We start from the raw sequence: 18,541 nt of genomic DNA, 5'->3' as shown, positions 1-18,541 counted from the left end.
CCACCCTTTGCTGGTGTATCACACCCTTTCCTGTATCACACCCTATTCTCTTTATGTTGAATTCCCTAAAACACTCACAGTACAACTCCAGAAGATCAGAATAGGGCAAAGAGGATGAGCTGTGCCTCTACACATGACTCCCTCTATCCTCTAAATGAAAGGTTTGTTGTAGCGTCGAGGACTTTTTTCTAAGACTAAATGAAATCTCCTCCCTCAAACGAGCTTTCTCATATTCCCCCCCTTTATCCAATCATGGCGGACCCTAAGGTAAAGAGATCGAAAAGTTGAGGAAGAGCTGCATCCGGCGTCGCACTTCTATCTGGAACGGTTTTTAGGGGGATTTATTTCCAAAATATTCTTCTTGTGACTACTTCAGAAGAATTTAGAAAAGACATTTAAACCCTCAGGGTTTCAAAACCAGGGAATCAAATAGTGGTATATAAAATACCGTTAAGTACCTGAAGCCGTGAAAATAGGAATAAAATATGTACTTTTTTCATAAAAGTGAAAATTATGTTGTCTTCCCTTTTCTTCAAAGGGAGTTTAAATTTGTATTTCCACTTAAAGAGTCATTAAATGTTTTAAAAATAATTTATTAAGTAATTACTTAGAGTCTGGTAATTTTTTTTAATATAATATATAAGAATAAATCTTTTAGCGTCAAGTATATTGGCTTTTGGTTCATTGTGCAAGTGGAGCAGGGGATGACTAATCCTCAAGAAGTTCACATTTAGTCAATTTTTTTTAATCTTCTTTAATTTTACGACATTATTGTGAAAAAGAAATGTATCCGAATAATAGATAACAAGTTGGAAAGTTAATACTTTTATGGGATTTTACATTCTTTTAAATCATTTTTTAGAATCTAAATAGTAAAAACTAATATAGAAAACATAATATATGTAAAAACTGGATTCTAAATAATACTACAAAGAGGCAAAAACTCAAGATATCACTATCATATCCAAAATATATATTTTACAAAACTGGTTTCTAAACTATAGAACAACTAGTTAAAAACTCTAAATATCACCTTTAAATATCCATGTACGACAAAATACTGTTTTCTTAATAAAGGACAAAAAAGTATTGAAAGTCGCAAAGACAAGTTTTTTCATAAGTAACGAAAAATACAGAGATAGCATGGAAACAACAAAAAATTAGGAAGAGAAAAAACAGGGTTGGGTTCTAAAAAAGAAAAAAAGTGATTAGCGCTTTTAAATAAAGCGATATTTAATTGTTTTTTATTTTTTCAAATAAAGCGGAATTAAGTTTATTGTTTTCAGTCAATAGATTAAAACAACTTCTTATAAATTATTAAGAAAAAAACTATATAAGGAAAAAAAATTCAACTAAAATAATTGGCAAATTCAAGAAAGATTGATAGAGAAATTAATCCCCAAACGACAAATCTCGTTGATTTTCCTTTCAGCTTTATATCTTCTTTTTGAAAATTAAACTTGGGTGCTCTCGTACCACCATTTATCGGGCTATTTGTTTTTGGAGTAATTGTTTTTGAATTAGTCTTTTGAAGCATTAAAGCTGTTCATCCTTGTATCAGACAACTATTCAATTTATAAAGATGTATCCCTAGGGATTGGAAATCTTTTTTGGGGGCTATAGGCTTTTTTGGGGGGCTTAATGATGGCTGAGTTTGGTGTGCTATCTTCGGGAAAGTGATACAGGGGGCTTACAAATTAGAAGTGCAGTGCCGGATGCAGCTCTTCCTCAACTTTTCGGTTCTTTGTATTCCTTCTTTAGATAATTGGATCGATCTCTTTGCTTTTGGGTCTGCCAAGACGTTTGATAAAGGAAGGGGGAATGTGAGAGAGCTCGTTTAAGCAAGGATAATTCACGTAGTCTTAGAAAAAAGTCCTCGATACTACAACAAGCCTTTCATTTATAGGGTAGAGAGAGTCATATGTAGAGGAACAGCTCAACCTGTTTGCCCTATTCTGATCTTTTGGAGTTGCACTAAGAGTGTTTTAGGGAATTCGGCATATAGAGGATATTTTTATTCAGCTAAGGGTGTGATACAGGACTTTTAAAGTGGGATAATCGAGATGGATGGAAGATGATTTTTGTAGTGAGAAGTCATTCTGAGCATTCCTGGGCAGGAGTAATTTCTACTATTTTTTTTTAAATCCTGGTAGATCTTACGATATTATTTTGAAAAAGTAAAAAAGATACCCGAATAATAGATCAAAAGATGGAAGGTTATTACTTTTATGTAGGAAGTTACATTCTTTTAAATCATGATTTAGAACCATCAGAGTGTAAACTAATATAGAAAACATATTATTTATATGAACTGGTTTCTAAATAAGAAAACTAATAGGTGAAAAGTCAAGATATAACTTTAATATTCAAAAAGATAGATTTATAAAACTGGTATTCAAGCTTTGGAACAACTTGTCAAAAACTCTATATATCACTTTTATATCCATGTACGACCAAATTTAGTTTTTTTTTCTTAACAAAAAAGGTATTGAAAGACGCAAGGACAAGCTTATTCAAAAGTATAGAAAAATATAGAAAGGGCAAAGAGACAAAGAAGAGACAAAGAGGCAGAGAGGTAGAGAGTAGGGTCCAAAAGGAAGAGAAAAAGATTAGGACTTTTAAATAAAGTAATAATCCTAATATTATCTTTTCAAGCTATAGAGTAAAACTGCTTCTTATAAACTATTAAGTAAAAAAAAAAAAAAAAAATCAACCAAAAACACGCAGCACTGATAGTAGGGACTAACATTTAAAATGAACAAAACACTTTGTCTCTGATTTTGATTTCCCCTTTTCACAGCTTCTATCAGTAAGCCATTGTTTTTAAGTGCTTCAAATAAGCTTCTCATTACAAATGCATGGCTGATGTGTTTCAGGATTTTTTTCTTATAGATTTGGACTAAAATGTCAGACTTCGGCATTTACAGCTAAGAATTGGAAGCAGCGGCCTAGCCCCTCCCCCTCCCCGTATACAAAATAGTTTCTGTTCATTTTAAGTTTCAATGTTGCTGTTCTCTTCAAGTAGAAATTAATTAAATGTTGCATTTAATTAAATATTATATGTTTTTTCTATAGCTTCAAACATCAATGCTAGAAAAGCAACTTAATATACAATTTTTAATCTCCAATCCTGCCGGGATACGCACCTTTAATCTCAGTGAAAATCCTCCCCCAACTGAAAATTCCTTCTGCGTGAATAATTTTCCCAAGAAAAGTTCACCCAAGTTTAATTTCTCTTCTCCTCTAGAAGTTTTCCCCAGACCATTCTGTCCTCACTTTAATCTCTTCTTGACAATTCTCTCTAGATAATTCTCTTTGATTTTGATTCCAGACCACAACCCACCAGACAAATACCCCTGAAAACGTCTGTATACTTCCCAACAACCAATACTATACATATATTGTGGGCAACTAATCATAACTTGCACTCAATTGCCTGGAAACTGTGGGGAACTAAGTCATCTTCAAAGACATCGTTAACTGATTTTTCGACTATACTGAACAAAATCTTAAAATTCTATTCGGTAACATTGGGGAAAATGATCCTGGGAGGGGGCATAGTTGCCCTCCAATAGTATGGTCCCTTTAAAAGGGCAGTAAAACTTTTAATTTCCGTTCAAATGAGTTAATTCTCTATATTTTAAGACCATTGGGTCCATACGATCACCCCTAGGCGAAAAAAAAAACAAATTAAAAACAAACAAATAAACATGTATCCATGACCTTTGTTCTGACAAAAAAAATAACACATTTTTGCACATAGGAGCTTGAAACCTCGACAGTAGAGTATTATGATACGTTGAATCTGATGGTGTGATTTTCATTAACATTCTGTGGCTTTTAGGGTTTCTTTTTCTTTTTTTTGGAAATAAGAAAAATTTACTAAGGCTCTTCCTCAAATGCGAGACTTTGGCGTGAATTTGAGACTTACATCAAAATTTGAGACTTTGGTGTAAATAATTAGACAAGTGGAAGTTCCGTCCCTCTGATGTAAAGCATTTTCTGTTTGTTTTAAGTTTTAATGTTGCGTTTCATATTACGTAAAATTTTTGTTTGTATTTAATAAGTTATTAGAGATTTTTTATTCCATAGATTGTAAAAATCAATTCTAAGCTTATAAATTGATATAAAATTATCAATTTCAATTCATGCCTGGATGCCCACCTTTCTTCTCCATAAAAGTCACCCTCTCCCCTGAAAAAAATCTTTCTGGAAGAAAAATTTTCCTGAAAAAAAAGGAATTCTAGCTTAAATTCCTTTTCCTCATCTCCTCTTTATGTTATCCCCAGACAATTTTGTCCTTGCTAAGATTCCCCTTGACAATTTCCTCTATAAAATCCTTTTTACTTTCATATAAATTTAATTTTATTTCTTATTATTTATCAAATAAGCCTAATAATCCTAGCAACCATTCCCCCCCCCCCTCCATAAAGACTCTCCCCTTGAAAATCAGTCATCTATTTCCAAATAAAAAAATTAGAAAATTGACAAATAATATTACTTATCTGAATTTCCAACCACACAAAATTACCTTCCCCATTAGAAAATTCCTTCATGTGAAACCTTCCAATCTTGTCTCCCTCGAGGAACCTCCCCCTTCCAAGTAAAATGTTTATAAATTAATAAAAGTACGTTTGACTGCACTAGATCCTTAAGGTCCCAATTGGCAATGCTGCGACTTCCAATACTTTTTTGTCCTTTATTAAGAAAACAGTATTTTGTCGTACATGGATATTTAAAGGTGATATTTAGAGTTTTTAACTAGTTGTTCTATAGTTTAGAAACCAGTTTTGTAAAATATATATTTTGGATATGATAGTGATATCTTGAGTTTTTGCCTCTTTGTAGTATTATTTAGAATCCAGTTTTTACATATATTATGTTTTCTATATTAGTTTTTACTATTTAGATTCTAAAAAATGATTTAAAAGAATGTAAAATCCCATAAAAGTATTAACTTTCCAACTTGTTATCTATTATTCGGATACATTTCTTTTTCACAATAATGTCGTAAAATTAAAGAAGATTAAAAAAAATTGACTAAATGTGAACTTCTTGAGGATTAGTCATCCCCTGCTCCACTTGCACAATGAACCAAAAGCCAATATACTTGACGCTAAAAGATTTATTCTTATATATTATATTAAAAAAAATTACCAGACTCTAAGTAATTACTTAATAAATTATTTTTAAAACATTTAATGACTCTTTAAGTGGAAATACAAATTTAAACTCCCTTTGAAGAAAAGGGAAGACAACATAATTTTCACTTTTATGAAAAAAGTACATATTTTATTCCTATTTTCACGGCTTCAGGTACTTAACGGTATTTTATATACCACTATTTGATTCCCTGGTTTTGAAACCCTGAGGGTTTAAATGTCTTTTCTAAATTCTTCTGAAGTAGTCACAAGAAGAATATTTTGGAAATAAATCCCCCTAAAAACCGTTCCAGATAGAAGTGCGACGCCGGATGCAGCTCTTCCTCAACTTTTCGATCTCTTTACCTTAGGGTCCACCATGATTGGATAAAGGGGGGGAATATGAGAAAGCTCGTTTGAGGGAGGAGATTTCATTTAGTCTTAGAAAAAAGTCCTCGACGCTACAACAAACCTTTCATTTAGAGGATAGAGGGAGTCATGTGTAGAGGCACAGCTCATCCTCTTTGCCCTATTCTGATCTTCTGGAGTTGTACTGTGAGTGTTTTAGGGAATTCAACATAAAGAGAATAGGGTGTGATACAGGAAAGGGTGTGATACACCAGCAAAGGGTGGGATACAGGACTTGTAAAGCTGGATAATCGGGATGGATGGAAGATGATTTTTGTAGCGAAAAGCCTTTCTGAGCATGCTTGGACAGGAGTAATTTCTACTAACTTTTTTTATCCTGGTTGATTTTATGATATTATTTTGAAAAAGTAAAATTAACACCCGAATAATAGATCAAAAGATGGAAGGTTAATATTTTTTTTTAGGAAGTTAAATTCTTTTAAATCATATTTTAGAACCTTTAGAGTGAAAACTAATATAGGAAACATATTATTTATGTGAACTGATTTCTATATAATACAATTAATAGGTCAAAACTCAAGATATCACTTTAATATTCAAAAATATAGATTATATAAAACTAGCATCTAAGCTGTAGAACAACTAGTTAAGAACTCTATATATCTCTTTTATATCCATGTACGACCAAATATTTTTTTTTTATTAACAAAAAAGGTATCGAAAGATGCAAAGAAAAGATTATTCAAAAGTATAGAAAAATATAGAAATGGCAAAGAGACAAAGAAGATACAAAAAGAAAAGAGGCAGAGAGGTAGAGAGTAGGGTTTAAAAGGGGGAGAAGGAGATTACCACTTTTAAATAAAGTGATAATCTTAATATTATCGTTTTCAAGCTATGGAGTAAAACTACTTCTTGTAAAATATTAAGTAAAAAAAAAATAAAAATTTAAATCAACCTAAAACACGAAGCACTGAGTGTAAGGAGCAACATTTCAAATGAACAAAACATTTTGTCTCTGATTTAGACTTCCCGTTCCCACACCTTTTATCTGTAAGCTATTGTTTTTAAGTGCTTCGAAAAAGCTTCTTATTACAAATACATGGCTCATTTGTTTTAGGATTTATTTTATAGATTTGGACTAAAATGTCAAACTTTGGCATTTATAGCTAAAAACTGGAAGCAGCGGCTTAGCCCCCCTTCCCCCTGTATAGAATGATTTCTGTTCATTTTAAGTTTCAATGTTGCTTTTCACTTCAAGTAGATATTAATTGTTGTATTTAATTAAATAGATGTTTTTTTTCTATAGCTTTAAACATCAATGCTAGGATAGCAACTTAATATAAAATTTTTAATCTCCAATCCTGCCAGGAGACCCACCTTTAATCTCCGTAAAAATCCTCCCCCAACTGAAAATTCCTTCTGCGTGAATAATTTTCCCAAGAAAAGTTCACCCAGGCTTAATTTCTCTTCTCCTCTAGAAGTTTTCCCCAGACCATTCTGTCCTCGCTTTAATCTCTTCTTGACAATTCCCTCTAGAAAATTCTCTTTGCTTTCATATAATCTTAATTTAATTTCTGATTATTTCTCAAATACTTTTAGGAATCTACTTTTCCTTCTTGAAGAAATTTCGCCAAGTAATCATCCCTCCCACCATAGAAACTCCCTCCTTGAAAATCAATCATATATTTTAGAAAAAAATATCACAAAAAGAAAAGTAATAAATAGTTCTATCTACGTGGCTTTCCAACCATACAAAATTCCCTTCCCCCAAGAAAAATTCCTCCATGCGAAAATCCTCCTGCCTAGCCTCCCTTGAGAAAAGTGCCTCCCCCCCCCCAAAAAAATGGGTCTCTGGATCAATTTAAGTAAGTTTAATGTCACTAGACCTTTAAAATCTCAACTGGTGATGCCTTCTCAAAGTAAACTGTTGGGGGTCAAGTTAGGAATTGTCAAGAAGAGATTAAAGAGAGAACAGAATAGTCTAGGGAAAACTTCTAGAGGAGGAGAGAAATTAAGCCTGGGTGAACTTTTCTTGGGAAAATTATTCACACAGAAGGAATTTACAGTTGGGGGAGGATTTTTACGGAGATTAAAGGTGGGTCTCCTGGCAGGATTGGAGATTAAAAATTTTATATTAAGTTGCTCTTCTAGCATTGATGTTTAAAGCTATAGAAAAAAAACATCTATTTAATTAAATACAACAATTAAATCTACTTGAAGTGAATAGCAACATTGAAACTTAAAATGAACAGAAATCATTCTATACAGGGGGAAGGGGGGCTTAGCCGCTGCTTCCAGTTTTTAGCTATAAATGCCAAAGTTTGACATTTTAGTCCAAATCTATAAAATAAATCCTAAAACAAATGAGCCATGTATTTGTAATAAGAAGCTTTTTCGAAGCACTTAAAAACAATAGCTTACAGATAAAAGGTGTGGGAACGGGAAGTCTAAATCAGAGACAAAATGTTTTGTTCATTTGAAATGTTGCTCCTTACACTCAGTGCTTCGTGTTTTAGGTTGATTTAAATTTTTTTTTTTTTTTTGCTTAATATTTTACAAGTAGTAGTTTTACTCCATAGATTGAAAACAATAATATTAAGATTATCACTTTATTTAAAAGTGCTAATCTCCTTCTCCCCCTTTTAGACCCTACTCTCTACCTCTCTGCCTCTTTTCTTTTTGTCTCTTCTTTGTCTCTTTGCCATTTCTATATTTTTCTATACTTTTGAATAATCTTTTCTTTGCATCTTTCGATACCTTTTTTGTTAATAAAAAAAAAATATTTGGTCGTACATGGATATAAAAGAGATATATAGAGTTCTTAACTAGTTGTTCTACAGCTTAGATGCTAGTTTTATATAATCTATATTTTTGAATATTAAAGTGATATCTTGAGTTTTGACCTATTAATTGTATTATATAGAAATCAGTTCACATAAATAATATGTTTCCTATATTAGTTTTCACTCTAAAGGTTCTAAAATATGATTTAAAAGAATTTAACTTCCTAAAAAAAAATATTAACCTTCCATCTTTTGATCTATTATTCGGGTATTAATTTTACTTTTTCAAAATAATATCATAAAATCAACCAGGATAAAAAAAGTTAGTAGAAATTACTCCTGTCCAAGCATGCTCAGAAAGGCTTTTCGCTACAAAAATCATCTTCCATCCATCCCGATTATCCAGCTTTACAAGTCCTGTATCCCACCCTTTGCTGGTGTATCACACCCTTTCCTGTATCACACCCTATTCTCTTTATGTTGAATTCCCTAAAACACTCACAGTACAACTCCAGAAGATCAGAATAGGGCAAAGAGGATGAGCTGTGCCTCTACACATGACTCCCTCTATCCTCTAAATGAAAGGTTTGTTGTAGCGTCGAGGACTTTTTTCTAAGACTAAATGAAATCTCCTCCCTCAAACGAGCTTTCTCATATTCCCCCCCTTTATCCAATCATGGCGGACCCTAAGGTAAAGAGATCGAAAAGTTGAGGAAGAGCTGCATCCGGCGTCGCACTTCTATCTGGAACGGTTTTTAGGGGGATCAGAGGGTGGATCAATTTATACTAATATATATATTAGATCTTTTGGCTTTGTTGAACAAAAGTAAAATTTCCGAATTTTGATTAGACGACTATGGGAAAAAAGAGACCTGGGAGGGGAAGGGGCTAGCTCCCCCGCAATATATTTGGTCACTCAATAAGAGAAATAGAACATATGATTTACAAACAAATGAGTTCTCTGTCGATCGACGCTGGTTTGATATCTTTTGACAAGAAATTCAATATTTCAGATTCTGTACATGGGAGCAAATTCCTAATATTTTTTAAGTCTCCAAATTCCTTCTAGAGACCAGAACCTAATTTGCAATTTAATAAAAGAAAACGTGAGAAGAAACACGAATAAAATTATAAGTTTCAGACAAGAAATTTAATATTTTTATTTTAATAAACATATACTAATATCTATTTCTTGAAGTCTTGATATTTTCTTATTTATTAAACTCATCAGACTGAAAATATTTCCAATTTACTTTCCTTTTCAGAAAAGTGGAAAATAATCTTTTTGTCTACAAAGGGGGTGTATAATTGCATTTCCACTTAGAGAGTTATAAACCACACTTTAGAACCAATAATTTTTTTTTAGAAAATTCTATAGAAAATTTATTATCTATAAGGACAGGTTTCTAAAAATTAGAAAACAGGTACACCCTCAAGATATTTTTCAATTTCATATGCAAGAATATCTATTGTATGAAAAAAGGCTTTTAAACTATAGAAAAACTTATGAATAGCTTAAAATGTCACTTTTATATCCATATACAACACAATATCAATTAGAGAACAAAGGACAAAAATTTATTTAAAGTCCCAGGGACAAGGTTAGTAAGAAGTAACGAAAAAGTAACAGATAGCAAAGAGGCAAACAAAGAGGCAGATAGAACAGGGGGAAGGGGGGGGGTCATAATTGGTTTTTGTAAACTCGGACCAGAATTTACCTCTTTGGGAAATTCTGATAGGATTTAGGAACTGATAGGATTGAGGAAGAGGTAAGTAGTAGTCACACCATATGCACTTTAAATGCACCCATTGACGCTACTCCTTTCTGCTTTTAATGATTTAGGTTGAACGGCAATCCTGTGATGATACAAGTGTTAATAATTTCCTAAGAGATACAGGTGCCGGTTACGCATAGGGAAGGTTTTTATACGGTTGTTAAGCTTAAGAAACCTAAGGGTGTGTGGGAAACCTTCAGGGGCTTCTTTGCTCTGGAATTACTTCGGTTCTACCTAACAGAGAGTCTTTAAAAAACATTCAAGGGCTTCCTTACTCCAGGATTATCATTATTGTAACCTAATAGAGTGTAGGTGTAACGTAATAGGGTTTGCATGTTACGTGATAGGACTTATTAGAGAGTCAAGGTAAAGTTTGTTACGTAAAAGGGTTTATTTACATTCGGGTGTTGCATAATAGAAAAATGCTTTTACAAAACAGGGCTTGTTTACTTTTGGTTGTTACGCAATGAGACTATTTAGAGAGCCAGGAAAAAAGTTGTTACGTAATAGGTTTTGTTTACTTTTGGTTGCTACGTGATAAGGAAAGCTAGAGTCCATTATCAAAAGCTCAGGGGGTTTTATTAAGACAATTTTCTTCAAGACGTTGCAAAACATTTCAAGACATTTTATTAAGAGATTTCTCTTCAAGACATTTCTCAAGAAGTTTCAAGTCATTTCTTAGACATTTTTCTTCAAGACGTTACAAAATATTTTAAGACATTCCAAGACGTTTTCTAAGACAATTTTTTTTCGAGAAGTTTTTCAAGATGTTTAAAATTTTCAAAAGACGTTTTCTAAGAGATTTTTCTTCAAGACGTTTTTTTCATGATTTCTTTAGTTCTTAACTAAAAGTTTCTCTGATTCTTAAACGGTCTACGAAGGCAAGGAGAGGAAAACCTTCAGGGTCAACTAGTGGGGAACCTTCAAATACCAGACCCTATCAAGCCATTCTACCAGACTTACTAGCATTCAATTTAATCGGGCCCCTAACCTAAGCTAAGTAGCAGGACCGTAGCAGCTAATTTCACTGGAGGGGGGCTGTAGCATCCAATTCTATCAAGGCTCTAGCATTCAATTTCATCGGACCCAAAACTACCCACCAGGAGCCATAGTGTCCAATTTCACTCTGGGCCCGACAATACAACTCCAACGGAGGGCCTCAACTTCCAATTTCACTGTTAATCCTTAGCCTAAGCACCAAGAGGTTGGGCTTACGAGCAATTTCATCCAGTTTGTATTACGAAATGTGTTTTGTTTACTTTTGACTATTACTTAAAAGATTTTTTATGGAGTCCACTAGTCAAGTTGTGAATCCCCCAGTCGTAACTAGGGATGGGGGGAAACACCTGGGTATTCCATAATGATTATCACACGCAGGATGTTACATAATGCTCTTAAGAAGGATTTTTGTTAGAGTTTTTATTTTCTTTCACGGCATTTTCTTCGGGGTTTCATTTTCTTTCATGGTATTTCCTCTCCTTTCAAGACGTTTTTCTCATGAAACCCTTATGAACAAAAAAATTTTCACCATATTAGGATTTGAAAGGAATCCCCATCAATGGAATGGAGCCCTAAGCATCTCTACCATGAATCCTGTTCGAATATTTTGATTCACAAAATTGATTGTATGAAATAACCTATTGCACGAAAGTAGAATTCCCGTTCGTGTTTACTATAATGATTAAATGAATTGTGTGTTCACTTATGATTGCAATAACTGACATGCTGGGTCACAAATCAATTAATGAAATTAGTTTATTTTCGAGGTTCACCTGTGTGTTGAGTAATGCCTTATAGAATGTTATCCGATATTTTTGTGGGTTTCTCTTAGTGTATTTCTTACTAATAGAGTCTTTTTCACACATCTGTTATTTTTTCGGGCATTTTCAAGCAAAAATAATCGTTTAAACTAGAACCAAACATTTACGCTTAAGCAATCATTCCCTATTAGCGTTTCTTCTTATGACTCCTAGCAATTAAGGCTACAATGGCAATATGTGGCTGGCTTGTAAAACACAGAAAAGGCAGTTTAGACTCAGAAAATTAAGAAAACAAAACATGAAAAAAGCTTATAAAGGATAAAATATAAGCTAAAGGAACCACGAATTAAAGAAAGGTGGGGATCCTACAAACTCATTCCAGAGTACACACTTGTTATTAGAAGTAAATTTGTACCACAAATTTTGAATATTTTCAAATATTTTGAATAGTTTGATGTTTTGAAGTCTTTCAATAAAAATCTCTCGTTTCTTTCAGCAAAAACTCCCCCCATTGACAAGGACAACTGCGAATTTTATTTTCTTTTCAGATTTCAAATTATCTTGTTAGAGAAAAAATTCGGCCAACTAAGATAATTTGGGAGCTTTTAATGAAAATACATCCTTTATTTGAATGAGCGTTAGATTGCACTTATCCTCAGTCGGAACATTCATTTAACACTTCCTAGCTTCACGCCACTGTACCACACTATTACAGATCTATGGGAACCCTTTGATGTCCCATCTATTTTACTTTCTTACGATATTTTAGAGATATTTTCTCTACAAAACTCATGCATTAAATCTAACATCCCACTTTGTAATACTATATAACAACCCATGAAATTAATAAGAAATTAATGAGACTTTAAGAAGTAGATATTAGCATATGATTATTAAAATAATAAAACACGAAAGTTTATTCATGTTTTTGTTTATGTTTTTACAGTAAATTGTAAAATGTGTTCTGGTCTCTTGAAGGAATTTGAAAAAAGTACAGAATATCAGTAATGTTGAGAAGGAATGAGGGGAGTGAGGGTTACAGGCTCCAATCCTGCTAATTTCTGCTCGTTTTGAGTTTAAATCTGTTATTTATTGAAATATCTGTTGATTTTGGTTTTATACATTTTATTTCGTGATTTGTGACACTCTTACGACTGGAAGACTATTTGTCTTTATTTCTGCTCTTTTTTGATTTAATGGAGGTTTTTAAATTTCTTTCAAAGGCTTGTTATGAAAAGTTGTATTTTAATTTATTTCTCTTTTTTAATTACATTGTCTTTCTAAGGAAAAGTAAAATAATATTTTATACATTTTTATTTATCAAATAGTTCTTGGTAACGAAGTGTATGCAAGGAGTGATGCGGCTTTATAGTAACCGAAACTCTAAGAAGCTGAGAGTCGTAATAACAATAATAACTCTATAAAATTGTATTTTAATTCTTATTCAAAGTGAAAATACAATCAAGTTTAATGATACCATCAAAAGTTGAATGTAGAAGTTGGTAAGCCATCAAAATATATAACAAATATTTAAATATTTGTGAGCATAACAAAATGATCAATGATCACATAGCAATGTGATCAATAAAAATAAGTGATCATAACAAAAATAGCACCATTAGATTAAGAATATCAAAGAACCTTGCTGATTTGTATCAAGCACCCATGCACAAAATCTGAAATTTAATTTTTTGTTGTAAAAAGATAGATCTAAGAAGTGTGTTTATTTGTTGCTTTTTATGTTTTTTTAGAGGTTTATCTTATCAAACCAGTCGTCTATCGAAAGAGAAATTATTTGTTTGTAAATTAAATGTTATAGTTCTCTTTTTGAGTGACCAAATATATTCCGGGGCAGTATATCTCCCGTTGCATCTCCTGTTGGTACATTATTGGTCTAGTGCAGTTGAACCAACTATAATTACTTTATAAACACATTTTTCAATGGAAGATATTTTTTCTGGAGGGAGGGAAGGCCCGAGGATTTCTACAAAATCAAATTGTTTCACGGAGAAAGAAAATTATCCGTCTTGAGAGCCGGATACGTAGTACTATTTTGTACTACTCTAAATATAGTATTTATTATTTGAAAATATATTACTGATTTCAATGAAAAGAGATTATATTGGAAGGATTATTACTTGTTGAAATTTCTTCAAGAAGGGAAAGATGATCCCTAGGATTATTTTTAAAACGCTAAGAAATAACATTAAATCTATATGAAAGTAAAGAGAATTTTCTGGATGAATTTTTCAGTGAGGACAAAATTGTACGAGGAAAGTTTCAAGAGTAGAAGAGGAATCTAAGTATTGAACTTATAGTATGAACTTTTCTAGGGTAAAATTATTAATGCCGGAGGAATTTTATAGAGGGGAAGGAGATTTTTTAAGGAAGGTGGATATCTATGCAGAATTGGATATTAACAATTTTTTTCAAGATACAAACTTAGAATTGACGTTTACAAAATATAAATCAATAACAGCTCTAGCAAGTTGTCAGAAATCAAAAATAAATTTGTACAAAAAGTGAAAAGCATCATTAAAACTTAAATAAGCAGTTTAATTTGTATAAATATAAAATTCATACAATGGTAATGAGAGGCTGATTTGAAGCCCTGATAATTATTTGCAAATCGATCGAGACTGTATGAAGGTAATGTCTAAATCAAAGACGAAAAAGCTTATTTTCCGGCTGTTTTTTGTTTTTGTTTTGTTGTTTGAGTTTAATTCAGTTTTCTCTACTCTCTTCGTATTTAATCTATTTTTTTTTTCTTTTTTTAGCACATTCTCATAATTTCTTCTTATATTTGCTTCCTTTTGCTGTGCTAGCTGACTCTACCCTACTTTTTAAAGGTATTTACTTTTCTTGTTAATTTTTTTTCTTTGTGAAACTTTCTTTCTTTATATTTGACACAATTTTATACTTTATTCTCACTTTGATTTTCAATTGCATATCTAAAAATTCGACCATTAATGAGAAACGATCAAGGCTTTTGAGGATATTCTCAAGTCTGCAATGCCTGTGAAAATGAGACTCCTGTGTATTATTGTCCAAAAGCCTACACATTTTTAACATACGTTAACAAGTTGGGAAAAAGCTCTTGCCAGAATACCTTTTATTCACAAGTCACCTTTCTCATGTCTCATTGGTACAAATAATTTGTCCTGTTAATTTCAATCGGATTTAAGAAAAACTTACTTTTTTCAGTTTCATTGCTCGTCCGTGGGGATTATAATGGTTGGTGAAGAATATTTCAAGACAAAAAGTCTATACATTACTACAGAACACATTATTCAATGTTAATTCAAAAGTAATTTGTTTAACAATCATAGGATTTTCTTCTTAAAATAAAATTAAATATCTCCGAATAAAAAGTAATGGAAAGTGAACGCTTGATTACCAAAAGCTCAAAGACTACACCGCTGTGTGTTGGCAGAGTATTTTCTAATGTATCTACAAAACAAAGGACCCTTTATAGCCAAAGTATTAGTTTTTTTTTTCATTCTAGAACTTGCAGATAAGGATATATGAAATTTATACATACTACTGCTGTATTAATTTATGTTGCATGACGTTAGGGAAATGTGAAAGAAACAATAGTATTCCTGGTTTCTAAGAATAATTTCAGCACGTCCTAACCCATTTTATAACGAACATTAAAAGAATTTAATATTTTGAAATCGTTACACTTTGGATCTTCTTCAACCTCTCGTTTTCTTAGAGCCTGACAATCCTGTTCCTACTTTCCCCAGTACAATTTACTATTTATACAAAAAGAACTTTTTCATACAATCCAAAACCTACTCTTTCCTATTATAGTAACAATAGTAGATACAATAAAGATTTTGCGAAACAACAGTGTAAATCTTAGGCACTTTAGGGTCTCAGGACAAAGGAACCGTAGAATGGTTCCTACCATTCTTTTAGTTCAGTATATTAGACAAAACTCATGTACTAGGTTATAAAAAGGTGGAAAAAGTCAAAAATTGTTTCCCGACAGAAATATTTTCAATAACCTCTAGCCATAAAAAAACCTTTAAAGAGGGACTCTTATAACTTTAAAAGATTATATCTTATCTAAAGTGTTCTTTTTTTGAAAGATTGATGATCGCTTGAATTATTAATGCAAAACTTGTTTTTATAGGTACTCAACTCCGTTAAGCATTATAGTTGTCAATTAGAAATGTTTTCTTCTGAAATTTATAGTTATATTTATATCATTATTTAAAGGTTACATACTTCAGCGACAAGCAAAAAAATCACTTATTCTTCATGAAGGTACATAATAAGAAGTAAAATGAGGTTTTTCGCACAACTATTCCTAATATAGTAAAATTCCTGAGTATTTGTACGTCGTAGCAGACTCTAATACAAATGTATTTTATGCATGCCTCTCCTTGTTCATCCAAAATAATACAAGAATCTTTTATTTAGAGGTGCATTAAAACTTATGATCAAGTTATGCCTTACTAAAAGCAAGCAAGAACTAATTTCATGAAATGAATGATTTAAATGAAAATTAAGAGAGCAATTAAACCTTTGGCCAAAAGTAAAGTAGCTGTCAAGAAATATATGTTAATATATATATATATATATATATATATATATATATATATATATATATATATATATATATATATATATATATATATATATATATATGTATATATATATATATATATATATATATATATATATATATATATATATATATATATATATATATATATATATATATATATATATATATATATATATATATATATATATATATATGCATAATTATAAATTCTAGCTTGGAAACAGGGTTTCATTACCCCTTTGACAAAGAAAAAAGGAAAGCCTGGCTTTGAAGGTGTTCGACCTATAACGCTTACTCCTATTTTTAAAAATTGTATGAAGGATTCCTTGCAGATTTCCTAAAGGAAAAAATCCTACCTCTTACTGACCTGAAACAATTCGGAACCTAAAATCAACTTCTACTTCCCACTACCTCGTTTCTCTTATTGACCACATCGGGAAAATCCTCGAAAAGCCTAATTCCTGGCTAAACTTAATTTCCATTGACCTTCAGAAAGCCTTTGACCTTGTTAACCACAATATTTTAATTGAGAAACTAGAAAGCGAGTTCAATATCTATCCCTTACTGGTAAAATTGGTTGCCTTCTTTTTAACAAATAGATCGCAGGTGGTGAAATACCAGAACCATTACTCAAATCCTCTCCCTATCCACAATGGCATACACCAAGGAACTCTCTTAGGCCCCCTCCTTTTTTTAGTCATGATTAACAGCCTCGCGAAGGAAATTCCTCACCGTTGGAAATTTGTTGATGACCTAACGATTGTTAAAAGTTGCTTCAGAAATTTAATAAGCGACCCTATGAGTATCCTCAATAAAATTGGAAGTGAGGCTTTGGACCTAGATATGACAGTAAACCCCTCTAAGTCCATGATAATGCCAATTTGTTTCCTCAAATCCTCGCCTTGTTTTCTTCATCCTATCCCTCCTGAAATTTATGCGTCCTCGGTTAAATTGCTTGGAGTCACAATTTCTTCAAATTTAAAGTGGGATATCCACGTTAAAGATATCATCCATAAAGCTAATGCGTCTATCGCCCTCCTTAAGCTCCTAAATAGTGTCCCCCTTCTCACCCCTTAAGGTTTTACACGTTTTTTGTCCGCCCGCATCTTTAATATGCTTGTCCAGTTTGGCACCCTGGCATCTCCCGTGAAGAATCAGACAAAATTGAGTCTATCCCAAAAAGAGCCTTGTGAATAATTTTCAAAGAAGGCAAGGTGCCTTACTCTCTGCTCCTAAAAAGAGCTAGTTTGGAAACCCTTGAGCAAAGGAGGTAGTCGTTGTGCCTCCGTTTTTCAAAAAATGCAATAATGAACACTCGGACGGCAAGTATTTTCCCCAGACGTCACTCACCATCAAGATTACGACAGCCTCGAGCTGTTTCTGAGCCTATCCCGGTTTTTTCCCCCATTGGCTGTGTTACTTCCAGATTTGAAAAAACCTTTGTCCCCTTCATTACAGAAAAAATAAATAAAATAGCCAACTAGTCTCTCCCCCCCTTTTTTTCATGTGACGTGCTTTAGGTCATTGCACTAATTTGCTTGCTCCCCGCTGTTTTGGTTTAGTTTCCCTTTCAATCATATGTGTTTTTCGTGTGTCTTATGCTTCGTTTTTTTGTGAGTTTTTGGACTTTTTTTTAGTGTCCCTTTTAATTTGTAGATATATATGTTTATTTCTTGTTGTTTTCTGTATTATTAGATTTTTTGCCCCCTTCCCTTTTTTTCTGACTTGTATTTGTTCAAGTTTAGTTAGACAGATTTTTTTTACTCATAATTTGATTATTCATTATTATTAGTGTTTTTTGCTGTGTTTGCTTTGTTAGTCGACTCCGAAGTCCGAATTCGGCCCTTTGAGGGCTTGTGATAGTGATCTTTTTTAAATAAATATCTTATTCTTATCTAAATATCTTATCTCATATATATTTATATATGCATAATTAGAATAATTATTTTTTTTTTAATTCTATAGTAAACTTTAGCGTCAAGACTAAGGCTTTGAGGAGGGGCAACCCTTGTTTGTATGCATAGTGATTCCTATCAGTAACGCAAAAGATTGTTTGGGACTTGTTGTAATTCTTCCTAGTTCAAACATATTTTTTGAGTGTACACCTTTATTATTGGTGCTAAGGTGGGAGGGG

The 18,541-nt window shown here is 32.3% G+C and overlaps 1 long non-coding RNA gene across 1 annotated transcript in view; it reads left to right on the top strand.

Moving 5' to 3' along the window:
- The window catches only part of LOC136042289 (uncharacterized), an 88,342-nt gene extending 73,161 nt beyond the window's left edge, over positions 1-15,181 (top strand). The window contains exon 3 of the long non-coding RNA XR_010621236.1: positions 15,033-15,181. This is a non-coding gene — a long non-coding RNA (uncharacterized LOC136042289). The remainder of the gene's footprint in view (positions 1-15,032) is intronic.
- The last annotated feature ends 3,360 nt before the right edge of the window (positions 15,182-18,541 follow it).

Source organism: Artemia franciscana, unplaced genomic scaffold (assembly GCF_032884065.1).
Source record: "Artemia franciscana unplaced genomic scaffold, ASM3288406v1 Scaffold_1017, whole genome shotgun sequence".
Taxonomy (NCBI): domain Eukaryota; kingdom Metazoa; phylum Arthropoda; class Branchiopoda; order Anostraca; family Artemiidae; genus Artemia; species Artemia franciscana.
The sequence above is the reverse complement of the archived record's forward strand: the minus strand, read 5'-3'. Positions and strand labels throughout refer to the sequence as shown.